Here is a 19,166-nt window from a genome sequence, read left to right as displayed (position 1 = left end):
AACCATAATTTCAGATTATATTGTATAAACATTTGGATAGGGATGTGCAAGCATTTCTCTTCAACCAAGAGAAATGTATATCCTAGATAATAAAAGTTACCTGTGTATTATAGTTATCTATCTCTGATAAAAAATATTTCAAAATATATAAAGTCCTGTCAAATGCCCAGAATAGTTTCCAAAAAAAAAAAAAAAAAGAATTGGCAAGCTATTTATCAAAGAAATTGGAAATATATTATAAATTACACAGAAAATATGAAAAATGAATGTCACAATAATGTAATCTTTGGACACACTTTAAAGCCTTCTAGAATTAGGCTATAAAAAGCTAAGGAAACAGAGATGTAGTCCATAGTACAAAAGCAGAACAATAAGAAGATGATACATTTGAAAATATCTTCTAAAATGGAGTACACAAATTAACTTCAGAATGACTAGGACTACTGACAGAAGGGACCTGTGTCATGAATATTAGCAATGTGTCAGATTTCATAATTGTACTCCAGAACTCTCTCTCCAAATTTCCTTCATAATACTTTTTGATCTTAAAAAAAGAAAAAAAGAGAATTGAGTGGGTTACATAAATACACAGGTCAAAAGACAAAATACTTGGAAATGGAGGAGGAGATTGAGTCCTGATTTTTTTCCCCTGAAAATTTTATCCAGGGCATAAGAAGCAGAACAACACAAAAATCAATCAAAAGGATGAATATCTGCCTGAAACATTTATTTAGGAAACTGATGTCTTGAATTCCTTCATAGTTTTTTTAACTAATGCTTTACCAAGTTAGCTTAACTGCTGTTCCTCAGATTCCCAGATACTTATTTGAATGCTCATATTTAATTTAACGAAGGTTTTCCCAGAATGTTCCAAATTCACATTAACTCATTGAAATTTCTGCTGGACAAGTCTAACCAGTTCAAAATGTAACTAAGAACCTGTTAAAATGCTGAGTTCTTTTTGAGAAGAAATTTGGAGGCTCTCCCAGTTCTGAGCAGTTGAGCAGTAATATTTTTGTTAAAATTTCTTTATTGAAGATAATTCTAAAGGTTCTGCCTGATTGTTATGAGACATTATTTTTCTAGAGCCAAGAGATTCTGTGCCTTGTACTCTGCGCTGCTGTGGAACAGCAATGATCTAGAAAGCCAGGCATTGTCTCTTGAAAGACATCATTCAGGAGCAATGGCATCTGGCAGTAAATGAAGCAAAACATGACTTTATGTGACAATTCTGGCATTGAATGGTGTATTGCTTTGAATGGCAATTGTAGTACTGAGTGTTTTCGATTCGTGAAAATTTTAAGCCAAGACACTGCAGCATACTGTGTGATTTATCCCTTGTGCCTTCTCTCCTTTTAGCCTGGCTGAATAGTTCTATCTGAACTGAAGCCCTTGATTTATTCACAAAGTAGGGAGCTCTCACACTGAATTATTCTCTCTGGCCTGTAATGTTTGCTTGTGTTGTGGGAGAGTCTGTACTACAAAAGACAATTGTCTTATGTATAAATGACCATTTGCTTTTGTAATAGATATTCTTCATACGTAAAATTATACATATGTACATATTTTTCTGATTGCTGTACATTAAAGTGGAACATTTTTTCATTAATTAAATGTGCAGCTATATACTGTTTACTTCTGAAAGCACAAACATTGGCTTTACTATGAATCAATACAATCTCATTGCACAAAACTTTTAAGAATTTGTTTCATGTACTATTGTTATGACATCATGTGTCTTTAGATTATTTAGCTTCATGCATGTGTTTAGTATACTGATCTAGATGGAATTGCTGAAAATTGAATTAAAATATGAATATATGGAAAAAACCAAACTGATTGCCAACAACAACAACAAAAAAATTACATTACATGTTGACTCACTGACCATCAGAAATGAATATGTATATCTGCTTAGAAGTGAATCTGCTTTCATGACTGGAGACTGATAGCTCAGCAGGAGGAGGAAGCACATGGGAACTGCTCACTCACAGCAGGCAGCAGCAGCTGGTACACAGCAGCTAAGGAGATTGCAGAGGGGTTCCCACCACAATGTGCAGAACAGAACCATGACCACCTAATCTGCAAAATACCTCCTAAGCATAGACTCAGAGGGAGTTCTCAGACCTAAAAACCCACTACCCTTATTTGGAAAGGCTTTTCTCTGTAAAAATCTTAAGCATATCACAGAGATCACAGTCCTGCCCTGCTCTAAAAAAGAGCCAAATCCCTCTTTCATTCTCAAATAAGATGTTTGCCCATTTGTCAGCAGCATATTTTGGTCAGAGATTTGGGTACTACAATATGCCAACCAATTGTTCAAAAAAATGCAGCATAGAAAAGGAAATTAAATTCAAGCTTTTACACTATTAAATTTACTGACATCTGGGACAACAGCTACAAGTCATCTTCTGCTATCTTTGCATAAAAGCTGCTTACTACTTTTATTAAACATTGAAAATAATTTAAAAATGCAAGATAAATAATGTACTGATAGTTTAAAAAAGGAAGAACTTTTCCATATCACTAATAAATTTTACTTGATGTGCAATTTGTATTCGAGATAAGGTTTACGTTAGGATATATCTTGCTCACTGATCCAATTGTAATTGATGTTTACATCAGCAGGAGATATATTCTCAATATGGATGTTCTATTTTCTTCCATAAACCCCTCCTTATCCATACAGCACCTCAGAATTTCTTTTTACACACAAATATTAATACAGATTCTACAGAACTTACTTTCTCCATGGTATAAGAAAGACCATTTGGAGGGGTTAAGTGACATTGTATTACTCAGTATAGTAAAGATCAACTGCAAGGTGAGCTGACCAGTACTGACACTATAGTAAATAAAAGGGAGAAAATGTATTGAACCTTGCAGCATATTAAAGGGGAAATTTTTAGAATGCAAAGTTAGACCTTGCTACCTGGAAAGAAGACTCAGGGTTGATGAATGCATATAAGTTTTACAACTATAGGTTTAGGTCAGTTGGTTGTATGCTTTCAAGTCTTCTAGCTGATAAACATTCTTCTTCAACAATCCTATTATAGGTAGAAGTGGAGAAATTAAACATATGTTGCTGAAACCCATCATGTTTAAAATCTACAGAACAGAAAGAAAAGGTTTAGTCTCAAACAGATTTACATATACATTTGACACTACTTCTTACTTTATCAAATGAAATGGATTTTCTTTGTAGACGATAAAACCAAAGAATACATTTGGAAACCATTTTTGATTTATCATCTAGATCAGACATTTTCTTAACAAGACACTGCACAAAAGATTCCAGCACTATACCACTTTACTTCCCTCCAATACAAAAAAAATATTTAAAAATTTTATGCTTTGGGAATACAAAACCTTTAATTAGAAATCATCAAGTCAACAAATGAAAACATTTATTTTATATGCATATTATATTCTCTATCTGCAAACTGATTAGTTGCTGCTAGTTAAAAAAACCCATGCCCGAACTAATATTTCAAGTCCTTTTTTTCTGCACATAATACTAAATCAAACATGAATTCTGAGTATTGAACAACCCGTAGACAAACAGTTAAATAAAGGTCATATAATATTAAAGGAAATAATTCAACAAGATGTCAAAAAAAATTTTTCTCCCAAACATAAGTTAAGATTGGAGTTGCTGGCTGACTAACTATTTGAGTTATTTCTTTAGTAAGCACATTTTTATAAGTAGCAGTCTTTATTTATTTCATTGTATGTGGTCACAAGTCACCTTTTCCTTTCATCATTATATTAAGAAAATTCCTTATTGGAATAGTCACAGAAGTTAAAGGAAAACAAGACTTTCTGTGGTCTGTTATTATCTAAAAAATAACTTGTTTTAGGGCATTGTTTCATCTTGCAGACAGAAACCTAATGTCCATTGATAGGTAGAAGTCAGTAGAGCCCAATCTGGAAATAAAAAGTAATTTTTGATGGTGAGGACAATTAATTATTGCAACAATTTTTCAAGTGATACAGTAATCTTTTTCATGACTTGGAACCTTTAAATCAAAATGGGTGAGTTTCCAAAAGACAATCTGTTATGCCTCTGTGGGTTACTGTGTGCTATGGGAAAACGGAATGAAATCTCTGATCTTTTTTGTGCAAGTCAGACAGCGTTATCTTAATGGCACCTTCAAAATATATCAGTGTATTCATTTAGCCTTCTAAAATTCAAACTAATATTAATAGGTCTTTTTTAAAAAAATATTTCTGTATTCTGGTCTAAAAATGACTGTCATATTTGTGACATTGATAAAAGCAGCATTCAAACACCGTAATTTTCTTTGTTACAATCACTCAAATGCCAAACAGGGAGTGGCTTTTGCCTTCTGCCTTGTTGTTGTATCAGCCACAGGTAATTTGTAAATAACAGTGACTTGGTATGCCAAAGTTTGTCCTTGTAACAAAAAGGAGACAGCTGAAGAAGGGAGGCAGGAGAAATTCTGCACAGTCAATGCCAGTTTGGGGATCTGTCGCTATCAAATTATCATTTCCATTTTGTCTTGTGATTGTAACTTTCATGGTGAATTAGAGCATTCATTCTGCAGCAGCATCTTGACACATAGTGAGGGAATCAAGATAGTGTGTGACAGAGCAATCAGCAGCTGAGCTGAACCAGTGCTGAGGCGCTGCTCTTTACTGGAGCAATGACATCCAGGCTGTTAGAGCCATTGACTGTGAATTGATGCAGAGGCAGTGCAGGGACAAGGATGGCAAAGGTTTGGAGCTGAAACCTGGACCTTCCCTGCCCACTTCAACTTCTAGCATGCAATCCAGATGGTACAAGAGAAAAAAAGATCTTCCCTGAGTAAGGCAGGCCATCTAGCAGCAAAGGTAATATGATCAGGCAAAGCACCACAGGGGATCTGCTTGATCTGAGTCAGATGCAGATCAATCTTAAGAGTCCCAGGTGTAGCAATATCTAGTCTAGACTGCAAATCAAGAAAATAATGTTCTTCATACAATCAATGTTATTGCAAATATGCCCATTAAAGAAGATAAGATGTTGAAGAAAGGTTTCATTTTCTGTCAATTCTGTAATTAATTTCGCTCCCTCAGTGATGGCAATGAGGGGTTTTTGTCCCCTTTAATTGTGACAAGAAGCAACTAATTTAGCTATATTAATCAGAACACATTACAGCTCACGGCTGGAGGGAAGGAAAGTTTCAAAACTAAAAAATGGCCAACTGCTGTGTAACATTCTGTCTTTTGTCTGTTGGTGTAACTGGAGAACCCCATCCTAATTATGACTGGAGCTTTATATAGTCAAATATACATGTACTTGAAGTAGCTTACTTGCATGCTTCTGTTCTGCCCATTCTTTCTAAAAAAACCACCATTACATATGTAAGATAATTATTCTAAAGAAACACTTAGAATAGTGTATCATCAGAGCTATTTTTATTTTGAGCCAAGTCATCTATGTCATTTCTTTATTACCTTTGTCAATTAGGTATTAATTGGGAATTTAGCATGTGATATACAGCAAAATGCTTGAAATAATAATTTTTAAATACTAAATTTAAATTTAAATAATAATTTTTAAATAATATTTTTAAAATAATAATTTTTAAATAAAATTATTATTTAAATAATAATTTTTAAATATTTTTAAAATATTTTAAATAATAATTTTTAAATTATTAAATAATAATTTTTAAATATTTAAATTTAAATATTTTTTAAATATAAACAGATGGTGACTGTTGAAAACCATATATAAATAAAATGTAAAATAACTTATTAGCCAGAAAACTTACCTCATAAATTACTTTGTTACCAAAGTTGCTATCTATAGGTTTATTTGAAATTAATTTTCTAGCAACTGTGATTTGCAATTGTATAATATTAAGAATTACAGATGAGTTTCTCTAGTTTCAGCTAAAGATACTCCAGTAATGACATCAAAGTCCATGAAAATCTCTTCCTCTTAGGTGTATTAATAAAAAATAATTATTAAAGGAATGTGCAGGTAGATGGTATTAAAAGATGAAGACCCAATCCCCTGGGTTGTGAAGCACAGCAGTCTTCCTTGTTTCATTGAGTCACACTACATTTCAGTAGTTACAAAAGCATTGCTGTCCAATTTCTTTTTCCTTCTGCACTATATTTCTCCCTGATACATCACCACTGAAAGCAACATTTTGCCAGGGATATACAGGAAATCATTGCCACTGAAAACTGTGGGTTTACATTTTAAAACCTGATTTATAAACTTTTATGTCTTTCTCAAGTTTCTTAGCAATATTTCCACTGAGATCTGAATATAAACTAGTGCCATTTTTCTGGCTGCAGAACGAGAAGCAAAGGAAACTCTCTTCCTTGGATCAAGAGTCCCTGCTGAGGAGACCATCCATTCAACTGGTTTGATCAATGAGCCATTACAGAGGTAACTATTTCCTTTTTTAAAAGTGACAAATTCTTAAACTATGCAAAACCAATGCACCATTATACCCAAGAATACAAATAAGCAGAAGTATATGCGAAGAAAAAAAGGCCATTTTAATATCATAGTCTTCTAGCCCAGTCAGTGCCTGCTTGCATTTTTTCTACTTTTAAAAGTAAGAAGACAAAAGTGAAAGTTGATGGTGTTTGCTGGTTTGTTCAGGAAATTAATCATTATCTTTCATATATCACAGCACAAAAGACCTTTAGTATAATGAATGCACTAAATTATTTCTGAACAATTCCTGAATTATTGCACATCTGATCAGTTCAGTATAAAGAAGAGGCACAACTTGCATTTTTGGGTATCAGGTCTACAGTTCAACCTCACACATTATAAAATATGTTTTCCTGTCATTATTCCTTCTCTTTAACATATTCCTACCTAAGTATGCTATTGGCATCTAACACTTATGTATCTGATGTGGAAACAAAAGCTTTCATTGTTAATGCTGTTTTATTGATCAGGTTGTATCCTGACCGGGTCAGGCTTTTTCTGTGTGCAGTAGGTTTGTACCAAAAAACATCATGCATCATCACTCATGAACTTGTGGGCTGATCTCCCTGGAACCCAAAGTGTTTGTCTGCTGAGAACTGGATCATCTCCCTCTCAGATTTCTGAAAGAACTCTACATGAAGTTAAAAGGGTGATATTTTAGACAAAAACTAACAAATGTGATACTATTTAATTATGAATTAAGGAAGGGAAGACAGAAAGCTAAAAATTTAGATATAAAGTGTAAGAGGGTTGAAATTCATTGTGGGTTTACCAAAACTATAACCTAACAAGATGAAAAGGTATACCTCATAGAGAAAAGAAATACACTAGACTTAATTTTCATGAATCAAAGACTACCAAAGAAATGGAAAGCCTTGTCTTTTGAAAGCAGTCTTTCAAGCATGGCTTTTGAGGTTGAAAGGAAATATGGTTACTGCCTACAAAAAAAAAAAAATCATTGTATACATGCCAGTGATAGAGAAGAGTAATTTAAAGATATGATATATTTAAAGAACATTCACTGGTGCCAAAACCCATTTAGAGCAGAAAAGAAACTTTCCAGCTGTCAGAACTTCTGGGTCTATCTTCCAATAGAAGAACATGTGGGACTAGGCTTCTGGGAAGGTCTTTGCATTCCTGGAAGGGCTAAATAATGCAGTCTCTGGAGAAGCAAAGGGTTCCACTTAGTGGCTTAGGGGCTTTCTAGTTTTATTCTCTGAAGAGAAAGAGAAAGAGAAAGAAAGAGAAAGAGAAAGAGAAAGAGAAAGAGAAAGAGAAAGAGAAAGAGAAAGAGAAAGAGAAAGAGAGAAAGAAAGAGAAATTGTGCAAAAGATGTGAGCCTCTTCTAAATGTCTCTTACTCATTTTCATTGTAATTGTAAAAAATTGTAAATATTCCTTCACACGCACATACTTTATAAATTTTCTAGATACTTCTAAATAGAATTCAAGGCTTTCCTTTCAGTCAATTATCCCCGCCCCCTCCCCCCCCCAACAAAAATCATCCAGTGTAAGTATCTGAAGGAATTCTTTATTTTAACTGAAATCTCTTGTGTAGCACCTATACTTGCATGAGTAGGAAATAGAGGTTCAGTTGGTGGAAGATCTGGTGAATGCAAGATTTACCACCATTATAGTTTTCAGTCACTGGGGCTGTCCTGGCTTTATTGTTAGTGATGAAAAGTTATCATTTCATGGGCTTTTTTCAGATTCCAGAAATGAACTGTAACTAATTCACCAGCCAGAAGATTTTGTCGGACAGTAAATATGACCTAGTTGTGTTGCTTGGCCTTTAGCTGACTTCTTACTCTATAAAGGTACAAAACTTTGACCCAAGTTAACCAGCAGGTTGTTGTTGAAGGTGCCGTTCTTTTGTGCTAGAGCATATGTAAAATGTCTGTCTTCTGGACAGTATGTTTCCTGAACTGAATTCCACTGTGGGAGATGTGAAGTCTGCAGTACCAGCAGCTGATAACATGTGAGGGTAGTGAAAGATATTCCTCAGTATGGCATCCCTTTCCTGGTATAATTGGCAATGAATGGGTGCAATAATTAAAGAATCTCAACAATTTCAGACAGAAGGATATTTTTTATGGAATTTTTTTTGTGGTTTTGTAACTGTGACATTATCATATGTGAATGTTATGCAGTGTGGGCCTCATGTGACACTATTAATATTATTATTATTAGATGGATTATACTTTTGCCTTCAGCTTTGTCCCCTACCCCAAATAAGACCCCATTAAAATAGGGACCAGATAAACTTGTAGCTTGATGAACGTCAACCAAAAGGAAGTTCCCAGTTTTTCCATAGACCTTTACAAATTTCATTGTCTTTTCTAGTTTTAAGAACTTGTGCCAGAAATCTTTTTGCTGTGGAGACATCTTCCTTCCATTTGAATACTATTCTATAGTACTTTGAATAGGTTGGTTTTTAAGGCAAGTGGTGTAATTTGCAGTGCTTTCTTTTTCTCATGACATCTATTCAAATATTATTCTCTCTAGTTACCATTGCCTTCATCAATCCCAATTTCCTACTCAGCTTCTCTGTTTGTTACTTTTTAGCTGAGACAGGAGGGAAAAATAATTTTTTTCTATGATGACAATAACAGATATATAGCATTTCAACCATAATGAATTTCATAATAATATGTCCTATCCAAATAGTCCTAAATATTGTTAAAGGTTTGATTTAAACAGATTCAAGCTTATTTCTCTTTCTTTAGCAAAGTCTCTCTAAAAACCAGCATTCCATGTCCTGGTAAACTTTTGTTTGAAAGAATGTATGTCTTTATGCAAATATCTTTCAAAAAGTGCTTGACCAAAGTGGCTTTAAAATTCACTTCACACATTCTGAAGCTATAACATTCCGACATATTAGTTCACTTGGGTTCTGAATGGTTCACGACTCTTCATTTTCCAGCAACTCGATGTTTATGGCATGTGCTCAATTGTTTTAAGGCATGACTAAAAAGTGTAAAACTGGTCTATGAAATCGCTAGTTCAGAAAAAATTCTCTGCTCTGATGAATTCAATAAGTACTGTGTATATTTACTTTCTCTGTCTATTACTTTATTTTTTTTTAAAACCTTTTGAGTGTTGCAGAATTGTAGGGTTGGAAGAAGTACTTAGAAATATCAATTTTCTGTATGCAAACTTCATGGTGCAGAAAGCACCTTTTTTTTTTTTTTTTTTTTTAATGTGGAAATGTATGTCTCTACAATAATTACAGCTCTGCAAAGCAATCCACATAATTTTACCTGCCTTGCCTCCTAAAGACCATTGAGAGAGAGGAAAGATGAGGAAAAATAGCCTCTCTCTATTCATCATCCTGCAGTAGGGAAAATAAAAAACTGGACAGATCACTGTAGTTTGGAGTTTGAGGACAAAAAGACATAAAATTCTACTTCCCTAGAATAGTACATACAAAAATCTCTTTCCTTCATAGGCTTCTTCAATCTGTACATCATGAAACCACATTGAAATAAATCTTTGAAATAAATTTCTCCTTTGGACACTAACAGCTTTTTCAAATAATCTGTTTTCCTTAATGATGAGAGAGGTACAAACTTTAAGAAAACCAGCAGATGTTTAATGGCCATTTTAAATTGTATTGACTGCATCCCGTTGAACTGAAGAATTGTATACATTAGAATTCTCTTGTATTACATTCTGGCTTTGCTGACATTCTCTGTAGTGGTAGTGGAACTTCCCTGATCATTTAGGTAACTTAGTAATGTGAGATATGTCAGATTCCCTTTTTGACTTCAGCTCTCCCCAGTTGTGAGGAAGATATAATAATTAAAAACAAAAAAAATTAAAATAATTATATTAATTGTAGGCTTTTTCTAAAAAAGCTGCTTTTCAGTTATATTAAAAGTGTTAACATTGACTAAATGGAGAAATAGATTTTCTCTTCATGATAGGTTAAAAAAAATTGAATGCAAATGCATTTTCAGTTTCAGTACAGGTAGAAAGTATGATGCCTAGTTTTACACAGCTCTGCTAAGCAGGTATGTATGCATCACTTGAAATGGTGTCTAATATTCCACAGATGGCAATTACTTGCAAAGGAATGGCTAGGGACTTAATTAAAAAGGCCGAGAGTTAGCAAAGTAAAATGCTGCAGAAGCACATGAAAAATCTATACATTATGCAAGGCACTCCATAGAATATTTAGGAAGCTAAAAGTGTCTTTTTACATTTTCCCTCCATTTCAGCACAAAAAGTTTACTGCAAAGTAAAGGTTAGTTATGCCATGTTTAAAATTATATTTTAGCTAACTGAACCAACTACACAACAAAGCAAAATATATTTGACTGCACAATATTGATTTTACATGAAAGCACATCAGTTAGTAAAATGCAAAAACCAATAAGACATCACCCCTGGCTGGGATAGATATCTCTAGATAAAATTTATTTTTACAGTTAAACCAATTATTGGGCTTGTTGCATTTAAAAATGTGCACCATATATCCTTTCAAGGACTTTTTTATTCAATCAAATCAATTGCATTGATCTCCATATTCCATATTAAACACCAATCTTAAATTAAAACTGACACATTTTGAAGGCCAAAGTACAAGTTTCTAAGTAGAAATAAATTCTACGAGGCCTTTCTTTGTGTGATTTTTATGCCCAAACATGAATACAAATATTGATTATGTTTTAACACACAATTTATGAGCTATTTCAATGCTTATTTCTTCCTAAAATTTGTTCAATAATACAAACTTACAAAAACGAAACGCTCCCTGAATTTTTTTATGTTGCATTGGAATATGATGATGATTTTCATAAATAATTAAATGACAGAATGGAAATAAATCCTTAGGCATAATTATTCCTGAAGAATCTATGACTAACAGGACATACAACTAACCTACCACTTGTTGAAATGCAGATACAGGGACAAGATTAGTTTCTTTTGAGCATGTCAGAACAATTAACATCGACCTTGAGACTGACCAAGTTGTTTTTGCTCCCAAATGGTACCTACAAAAAGAGGAAGCAAGACTGTAAATTCAGAGAGGCCATTCAGATGGACAAAGCTGTTAGGCATAGGACTGGTGCTTAGTATTCTCATGGCCTTTGTCCACTGATGACAGGGCCAAAACTCCAATTTCATACAAAGAAGCCAGTGTGTATTTATCCAGCTGTCTTTTCTCCTTCTGGCAGCACCTCTCCATGTCTGGTAGAAAAACAACCATGCCAGTTGGAAGGGGCTTCTCACTTCTCCCTGGCTCATCAGTTTCCCAGCTTTTAAAGCTCTATTGGCATTGTTTGTACTTTGTAACTTCTATCTCTCAGTAGTTTTCAATTAGTGTTAGATGCATTATTCAACTCTCTGAAGCTCTCCAGAGTTTACACAGAGTTTGCATAAAAGTAAAATGGAAGAACCCAGACTTTAGAAATATTTTAAATATTCAGGATGTTCACTGTCCTGTTCACACCTCTCTATCTCTTCATATTGTTGTGTGCATATGTTGCAGTCAAATGAACAGCATAAGAACCAAGGAGGGAATTTGTCAAATACTCCAAATAGCTGAACATCACTACAGATTATGACTGCTTGGATTTAGGGAACATTTTTTTGGCTGAGGAAACATTCCAATGGGATAGATTAATCTGTGTAAACCACACAGCTCAGCTGAAACTGCTGTTCAGCATTCTAAATTGCCACCTTCGTCTTCTTTCAGCACAAAAATGTGCATTTCTTCCTATAATAAAGATATTTTATAATAGCAATAAGGCAACTCCAGGGTGTGCGGTTATCACGAGATAATCATACCCTGGAGGGATTGCAGATACTTGGCTGTGCCTCATAACACCCCATGTGTGTGTTTATCTCATGATAACCCTACTCTCTTTTGTATCTTATTGCCTAATTATCCTCTGCTAATGCAAAATACTAATTTTTTTGTCTGAAACAATATGTGCAAGAATGCATTGCTAACAATCACTGGAGGACATTGACAAATAATGCTGTCACTACTTTGTACTCTCTTCCAGCCAGAAATTTACATAAAGAACCAACTTTGGATATTTTTTTCTAAACCAATTCAAATCCTTTAAGGCAATATCAGCTAAAATATTGGAAGCAGGCCAAGTAAATATCTCCAAAAATTAAATGTATATTCTTCTATGTGATTTATATCATTTTACTTACATAAAATACCAAATTTCTTTCTTAGGTATTTACATCTCTTTACATTTCTAATTTTAATACACAGAAGGTAGTTTCTTGACTGTTGCTTATGGATCCTGAAGGGGGTCTTAGAATCCCCATCTGATACTTATCTGAGGATAAATTTTATTTTATTTAATCTCCATATAGGGAGTGCTAGCTATGTTTCAGATACCATTGGGAGATATTCAGAGAGAGTAAAGATTCTGGACCTCTCTTAAAGAGATAGGATTTTTGTTCACTGTAATGTGCAAAAAAATGAGCTAAACCTGTTTTCCATTGATGCTGAAATTTCACAGATAATGTTCAATAGCTTGTTAAACTAACGAGCTAACAACTAATCAATGTCATAAAAGTCACATGTAATCACAATTCATTGAACATAAACAAACTAAAAAATTGGTTCCCATTTTTAACTGATAGACTTATTCTGCAATTTAAGTGTGAACATTATAAGACATTGTAAAAGGTAACCTAACAAATAAAAATAGTATGTATAAGAATTGCCTTTTCATCTTTTAATAAAAGCTGTATCAATTTAAAATCAGTGACTAGTCAAATGATAATATGATATTACGATGACATTAAACCTCATGAAATGTAGCAGAAAAAATGCCCTCAAAATACAAAATGATAGGTTAATCCCAGAGTTTAAGTTATACAGGCTTCATCATTCTATATTAATAATATTACTGAATTTTATTACACATACTATATTCATATGTCCAAACACTGTATGAGTTTTAACCAATTTCAAAGGGGTTTTTTTTATCATGGCCTATTCTAACAGAATAGAAAAAGAAACCTGTAGACTATTTAGTAACGATAAAGAAATACAAGATAAGTTTTTATGTAAACAGAAATAAGAGAAAACAAACAGTACAATATTTTTAGAGAAATTAATTTGGTACAATGCCAAACTCAATAAAAAGGCAATCCTGAGAATCCACAATATGACATTTTATATATCTGTCTTATATATGTGTGTCTGTGTTTGGTTTATGTCTATGTAGGTAATGTGCATTTTTGGTTTTATTTTGTGTTTTATAATATATTATTATTTTCCATACTGTTTGCAGTGAACAAATTCTACTTTTAATAGCACCACCTGTGTAGATCTGCAGGCTTTGGACTCTTCCTTCCTTTGTTGTGAGCTACAGTTAATTAAATCAAGATTTTTCTTCCTTTTAGAATATCTATTTTTACACTCTGTTGTTTTGTAAAATTGCTTTCATGTTCCCTGTCCTCCCACTCAACCAGTTCTTCTGAAAAGCACGTATGTTTATCTCTCTTAACATTGCTCACAGATCTCATTTCTCAATGCTTTGATTATTTTAGATGGCCTTCTCTGAATTCCAGCTTCCTGATGCCATGGGAGAGAATTGCCTTAATGCAGCACTCCTCAGAATTTGCTACTCCGTGGCTGCCTTGCCTGTGGCATTCCTGGCAGCCCTTGCCATGGTATGCTCTTGGAAAAGGAATCAAGGGGCATATTCCCAATGAGCATATACCAAAAGAATTATAAAAAAAATATACCTCTAATACAGGCTGATGTTGATATGCAAAACCCACACTAATCACAGCAGCTGCTGGTTTAGAACAAAGAGCTGAGCTCACACTCTCCTTATCTTAATAGAAATATGCCTATATGTGAGGCAGGAAGGGGCTCAGAGAAAGCTACATGCACTAGAACTAGCAGGATTTTCCCTACAGTGGCCTCAATACTATAATTGTTATTATTAATTATATCCTTGAACTGATATGAATGTGCTGCTGTGAAAATGTCCTCCATAAAACATATCTAGTAAGAGCTTAGCAAATAAAGAATAGTCTATTACGTTAGTCCTGTCTCGAATTCTCTCTTTTTTCATTATTTATGCCATTAAAATTCATCTTAGCCTTCAAAGTGGACATCAATATGCCAGCAATAATAGAAAGCTCTCTGAATAGCCAGACAAAAGGTTTTGTGCCCTACAATGTGATGGGAAATCTACCTGCGATCTTTCTGATCAATTGGAAACTGAGAAGACTTGGACTTCAGTTGTTATAGTCAGGTTTTCACCTGTTGCATCACCTTTCTTGGAGAATTTTGCTAGCCTTTATCTTGGACACACCTTACTGACAGACTGCAGGACTGCTCCTCCTCCACAGAAATAACTTTCCTCCTGCCAATATTAACATTAGCTTTCAGCTAATATTTAATTATGACTAAATTAAAATAGTCCAACAACTTCCAGTGAAAATGTTTACCATTAAAACTTTCTCTTGTGCATTATGAAAAAAAATTGCATATGAAATATTTTACTTCACAGAACATTATAATGCATGTGCAGCTGTACAGCTCTTCTATAATTTCATTTCGTCAACAAAGATTTAACATGACTGTTTCTTACCTAAGCAATGGGAGCACAATGATGTAATAAAGTCATTCTTATAATAATTTTTGAAGGAGAAACCCTGTTTTAACACATGTCATTGTCTATGGTCTTTTTTCATTGACTAGTCTTGCTTCTATGACACTGTTTCATTCTAAATTATTCCTAGTCGGGATCTCCTATGAATATTACAAAAAATACATTTAATGAGAGTAATAGCAATGGCTTAAGGAAAACCTTTTAATATTTCCTCTTCAGTGTGAAAAATTAATTTTGAAATATCTGAGTTTCTTATCTTAAAATGTTGCATTTGACATTATTGTTAAGTGAAGGTTATTTAAAAGAGTAAGACATCTTTATTAAGGTCCTTCAAAATATGCTACTCTAAATTTCAACTCAGCTGAACACCAATGTGCATTTAGCAGCTTAAAACAGCAAAGACACCAAAAGAGATACACACACATAAAGCTCACTCAGGTTTGCCAAGGATGGCTCTATGTTTTTACCATCAAATCCTGCAGTAAAGCTTTGTTTGGCTTAGGAATGTTGCCTGAGTTTCTGTGTGGTGAGGATTTTCTCCTATATTCTGTTATCTTTACAGACATTTACTGTGCTGGCCTTATTTCAACAAAGCACTTAAGCATATATGTAAGTTCATTCCTTCCTCAAATATATGTGATTTTGTGCTTACCATTAAACATATCCTTATGCTGCATTTCCTTCAGTGAAATGTAAGCACTTGTTTAGGTGCTGTTGCAGAAGATCCAGTGAAGGCACTGATGGTCTTAGTGAGAGTTTCAGGGCCTTACCTAAGTTTCAAGAAATAAAAGTCAATAAAACTTCTGAAAGGAATGAAAGACACCAAGAACAAATTCTACCTCAAATATTTTAACACTGTTACTCTCCTTTTCATACCTGAAGAAATAAAATTCAGACTGCTAAGTAAATGCTTATAAATTAAGACTAAATTAAGATTTTTGGGCTAGCAATAAAAAAATCCATTCTGAATGCAAGAGCTATAACTCTGGGTAAAATTTGGTCTTTTCTTCTTCTGTGTCTCCATATTTTGCCAGTACTCCAGATATTATTCAATCTTTATTAACATTCATTTATGAATGTTTCCAATCACATTTTCATCCTACATTGCTATTAGAAGCAATGCTCAGAGGCTGGATAAATTTTTCAATCAAGCTGCATGCATGTGTTGCAGAAATGCCCATGTTTTCATCACTGTTCCTACTCACACTTCAAAATGCAGACTTGCTTACCTCCAGGGATTGCCAGAGAGCTTCAGTTATTGTGGATGCATGATTTCCACAGCAGATATCCTGAAAACATTATAGTTCATAGAAACCACAGAGATTCTATGATTCCTTGAAGAGATGTGGCCAAACCACATTCCTTTGAGTGAAAAGTAGCTCCTGGGGAGACAAATATAGTCTCAGAATAACAAAACTGGTATTACAGAGCTAAAAAAAAAAAAAAAAAAAAAAAAACAAACCCAAAAAAAAAAGCAAAAAAAACCAAAACTAAACAAAAATGTAAAACCCCAGAGAACTATCTCTAAAAGTTATGTTACACAATAATTTTCAAGTCTCTTGGAGGAAAAGAAATAAACTGATTTTGCACAGCACCACTATTTGTAACTTTTCAATAAGTAAATGAGTGATCATTGAGAAATGCTGCCCATTTGCTCTCTGCTCCATTGGCCTTTGCTAACCTAAGAGTGGAACCAGTTGCTCAGGTGAAAATATGGGTGTCAGAATCTGTGGTATTGATGATTCTGAGATTGTAAAAAGTCTTTGTCTTTCAGCCCCGCTGCCAAAGAAAAAGTCATAATTCGTCTGTGCTGGTTTTCAAGGTTGTTTATTCTGTTTATCTCTAACATGTTCTGCTGCCCTGCCGCAGGTCTGTCCTGCAGGGCAGCGTGTGGGGCTATGCCCTCAATGGGATGTTACAAACATTAAATACCAGAAATGACCTGTGCTGGATTTACAATAATGTGCCAATATCTACCATCATTGAACAGGGTGTCCCCAACCTAAACCAAAAGAAAAATGCCAACACAACAGTGAAATATGGAGGGCATGAAGAAGGAGAAAAAGGACAAGACACACCCAATTTCCTCCATCTTGTCCCCTTTGAACCCCTGATCTAGAATTCTAAAATTTTACTTTTGCATCCATGCCACATTTAATTATTACTTATCTCAAACACTCAGAGCTTGTAATTCATCCTGTAAGATTGAAAACTCTTTTCCAAGGACAGAGATCACAGACAGTGTCTCTCGGGGCTCTGTACAGGGTGGTTCCTGACCCCCTGCCAGGGTCCCAGGCCTTCCAGGGCAGCCAGAAGGAAGCTCTGGATTCCCACAGATGGGGAGGGAGAAAGACATGAACAAATACAGCAAAAGGGAATTTCTGTTCCAAATTAAACTCCATAGTTAGAGAAAAATATTTTATAACATTTTTCATGATATGGATATTTCCTTTAATTCCTAGGATTCACTGGCTGGACTGTACTGCAGAAATAGCCTTAAGTCAGTATGCTGAAATTTTTCTGTCATTTCTTTAGTGTCTAGAATGGCTTTCTATGTTTTGAAAAGGTTTCACTTCTGCATCTAGGAGCAACATCCTTTTGTTTCCTGGAACACCTATACCACAATTTGAACTGCCATTCACAAAGCTTATTTGGCTTCCCAGCCTCAGATTATTTTGAACCCTTCTTTCACAAGCATTCTTGTTCTTCATTGTTGCTCTATTATATTAAGAAATGAATGTTTGCCATGTTTAAAAGCTTCATCTGGTTATGCACTCTGAACAGTAATGCCTCCTTTTTTATTCAGCAATTGTGTCTGAGAGAGGATTGAAGTTTGTGAATATCAGACCACCCTGGACACATAGTTGCAGTTATTTTTTGCATAGAAGTCTTCAAATTAGGATGTACTTCTCTGCGTAAGGTGAGGTTTAGGACATGGAAAAACTTTTGAAAATAAAATTACCTTTTATTGAGCAGTGCAAAAACATTTGCACGCTAAATTTCTGTGATTTCATTTCTTTTATATTTCCTAACAAATGAAAACATAAACAGTTATAGACAAGATCACTAGGCGTCAGAAAAAAATGCCAGTCATATTCTAATCCCAGAGGAAACCTTGTTTACATGATGAAACCCTTGCAAAGGAAATCTTGGGAATCTTGGTGAGCGGAATCTTTCATTGTCAGAACTTTCAACAAAAGAGCAGCTGCAGATACTGAAAGCATTAAATAAAAAATTACCAACAAGCTGTCTTACCTGTGTGCACTCCACAGAAAGGAAGGGCAAACATGAGCAGGTAGTGCTTGTACATCAGTCAAAACTATGACAGCTACGGTGTAACATCTGACAACACTGACATGTGCTGCACTCCCTAAGATATTCCTCTAACTGAACCATAAAGAGACAAATAAATTAGTAATAGTACCTTCCCTGTCAATGTTCTATCTTGCAGGCTTCTCAGACTGTTGATTAGCATTGTTTGAAGTGGCTCATCAATACATTTACTTTCAGAGGAAAAAAGAATGCTGAGTTATTTTATTACCTTAAGAATAAAACAGCAAAATAAGAGGCACCTGATTCCTCATGATCACATATTCATTTCTAGGAAAAGGACAGAAAAAATTAAGTATAAGGCTTCCATACTAGTCAAAGAGATCAGATTTTGTCTTCATCCATCTGCTGTGTGTGGCAGATGAAGCTCTCTTAACCAAATCAGTATACTCATATAAAAAAAATCAGATGGTCAACCACTACCTGTCAGATTTTAACCATATTCCTGCTGCCTGACACAAAGCCAGCACAATATTTTCCTGTAATACTTTATTTTTTATAAAATATATATACTTGTTAGTGTTTTTCTTGCTCTTTTTGCAGCTGAAGGCATAATTATTATGAAAAAGGAGGTGACTGGGAGTACCTGCAGGTGCTAATAAGCACTAATGGCCTTGAAAAGCCCCACCCAAAGCTTCTGCTCACAGCCTGGCCCCTGGGCTCCATCTCATTTTAGGGGTGGGAAATCTGTGTGCAAGAAGAAATTAATACTCGCATAAGTCTTAAAACCTTGATTTACATTTAGTTTTGATGGAAAAATAATGGAATAAC

At 34.4% G+C, this 19,166-nt stretch overlaps 2 long non-coding RNA genes across 3 annotated transcripts in view; one reads left to right on the top strand and one right to left on the bottom strand.

Moving 5' to 3' along the window:
* The window catches only part of LOC146767343 (uncharacterized), an 87,766-nt gene that overhangs the window by 61,780 nt on the left and 6,820 nt on the right, over positions 1-19,166 (top strand). For both annotated transcript variants that reach the window (XR_014955609.1, XR_014955608.1), the window contains exon 2: positions 6,316-6,409. This is a non-coding gene — a long non-coding RNA (uncharacterized LOC146767343). The remainder of the gene's footprint in view (positions 1-6,315; positions 6,410-19,166) is intronic.
* Positions 7,780-18,974, bottom strand: LOC146767344 (uncharacterized). Its single transcript, XR_014955607.1, has 6 exons — positions 18,819-18,974; positions 18,607-18,665; positions 18,321-18,452; positions 16,295-16,447; positions 15,718-15,835; positions 7,780-11,459 (listed from the first exon to the last, which is right to left on the bottom strand). It is a non-coding gene; the product is annotated as an uncharacterized LOC146767344 (long non-coding RNA).

This window comes from Lonchura striata, chromosome 5 (assembly GCF_050655825.1).
Source record: "Lonchura striata isolate lonStrDom1 chromosome 5, ASM5065582v1, whole genome shotgun sequence".
NCBI lineage: Eukaryota > Metazoa > Chordata > Aves > Passeriformes > Estrildidae > Lonchura > Lonchura striata.
The sequence above is the reverse complement of the archived record's forward strand: the minus strand, read 5'-3'. Positions and strand labels throughout refer to the sequence as shown.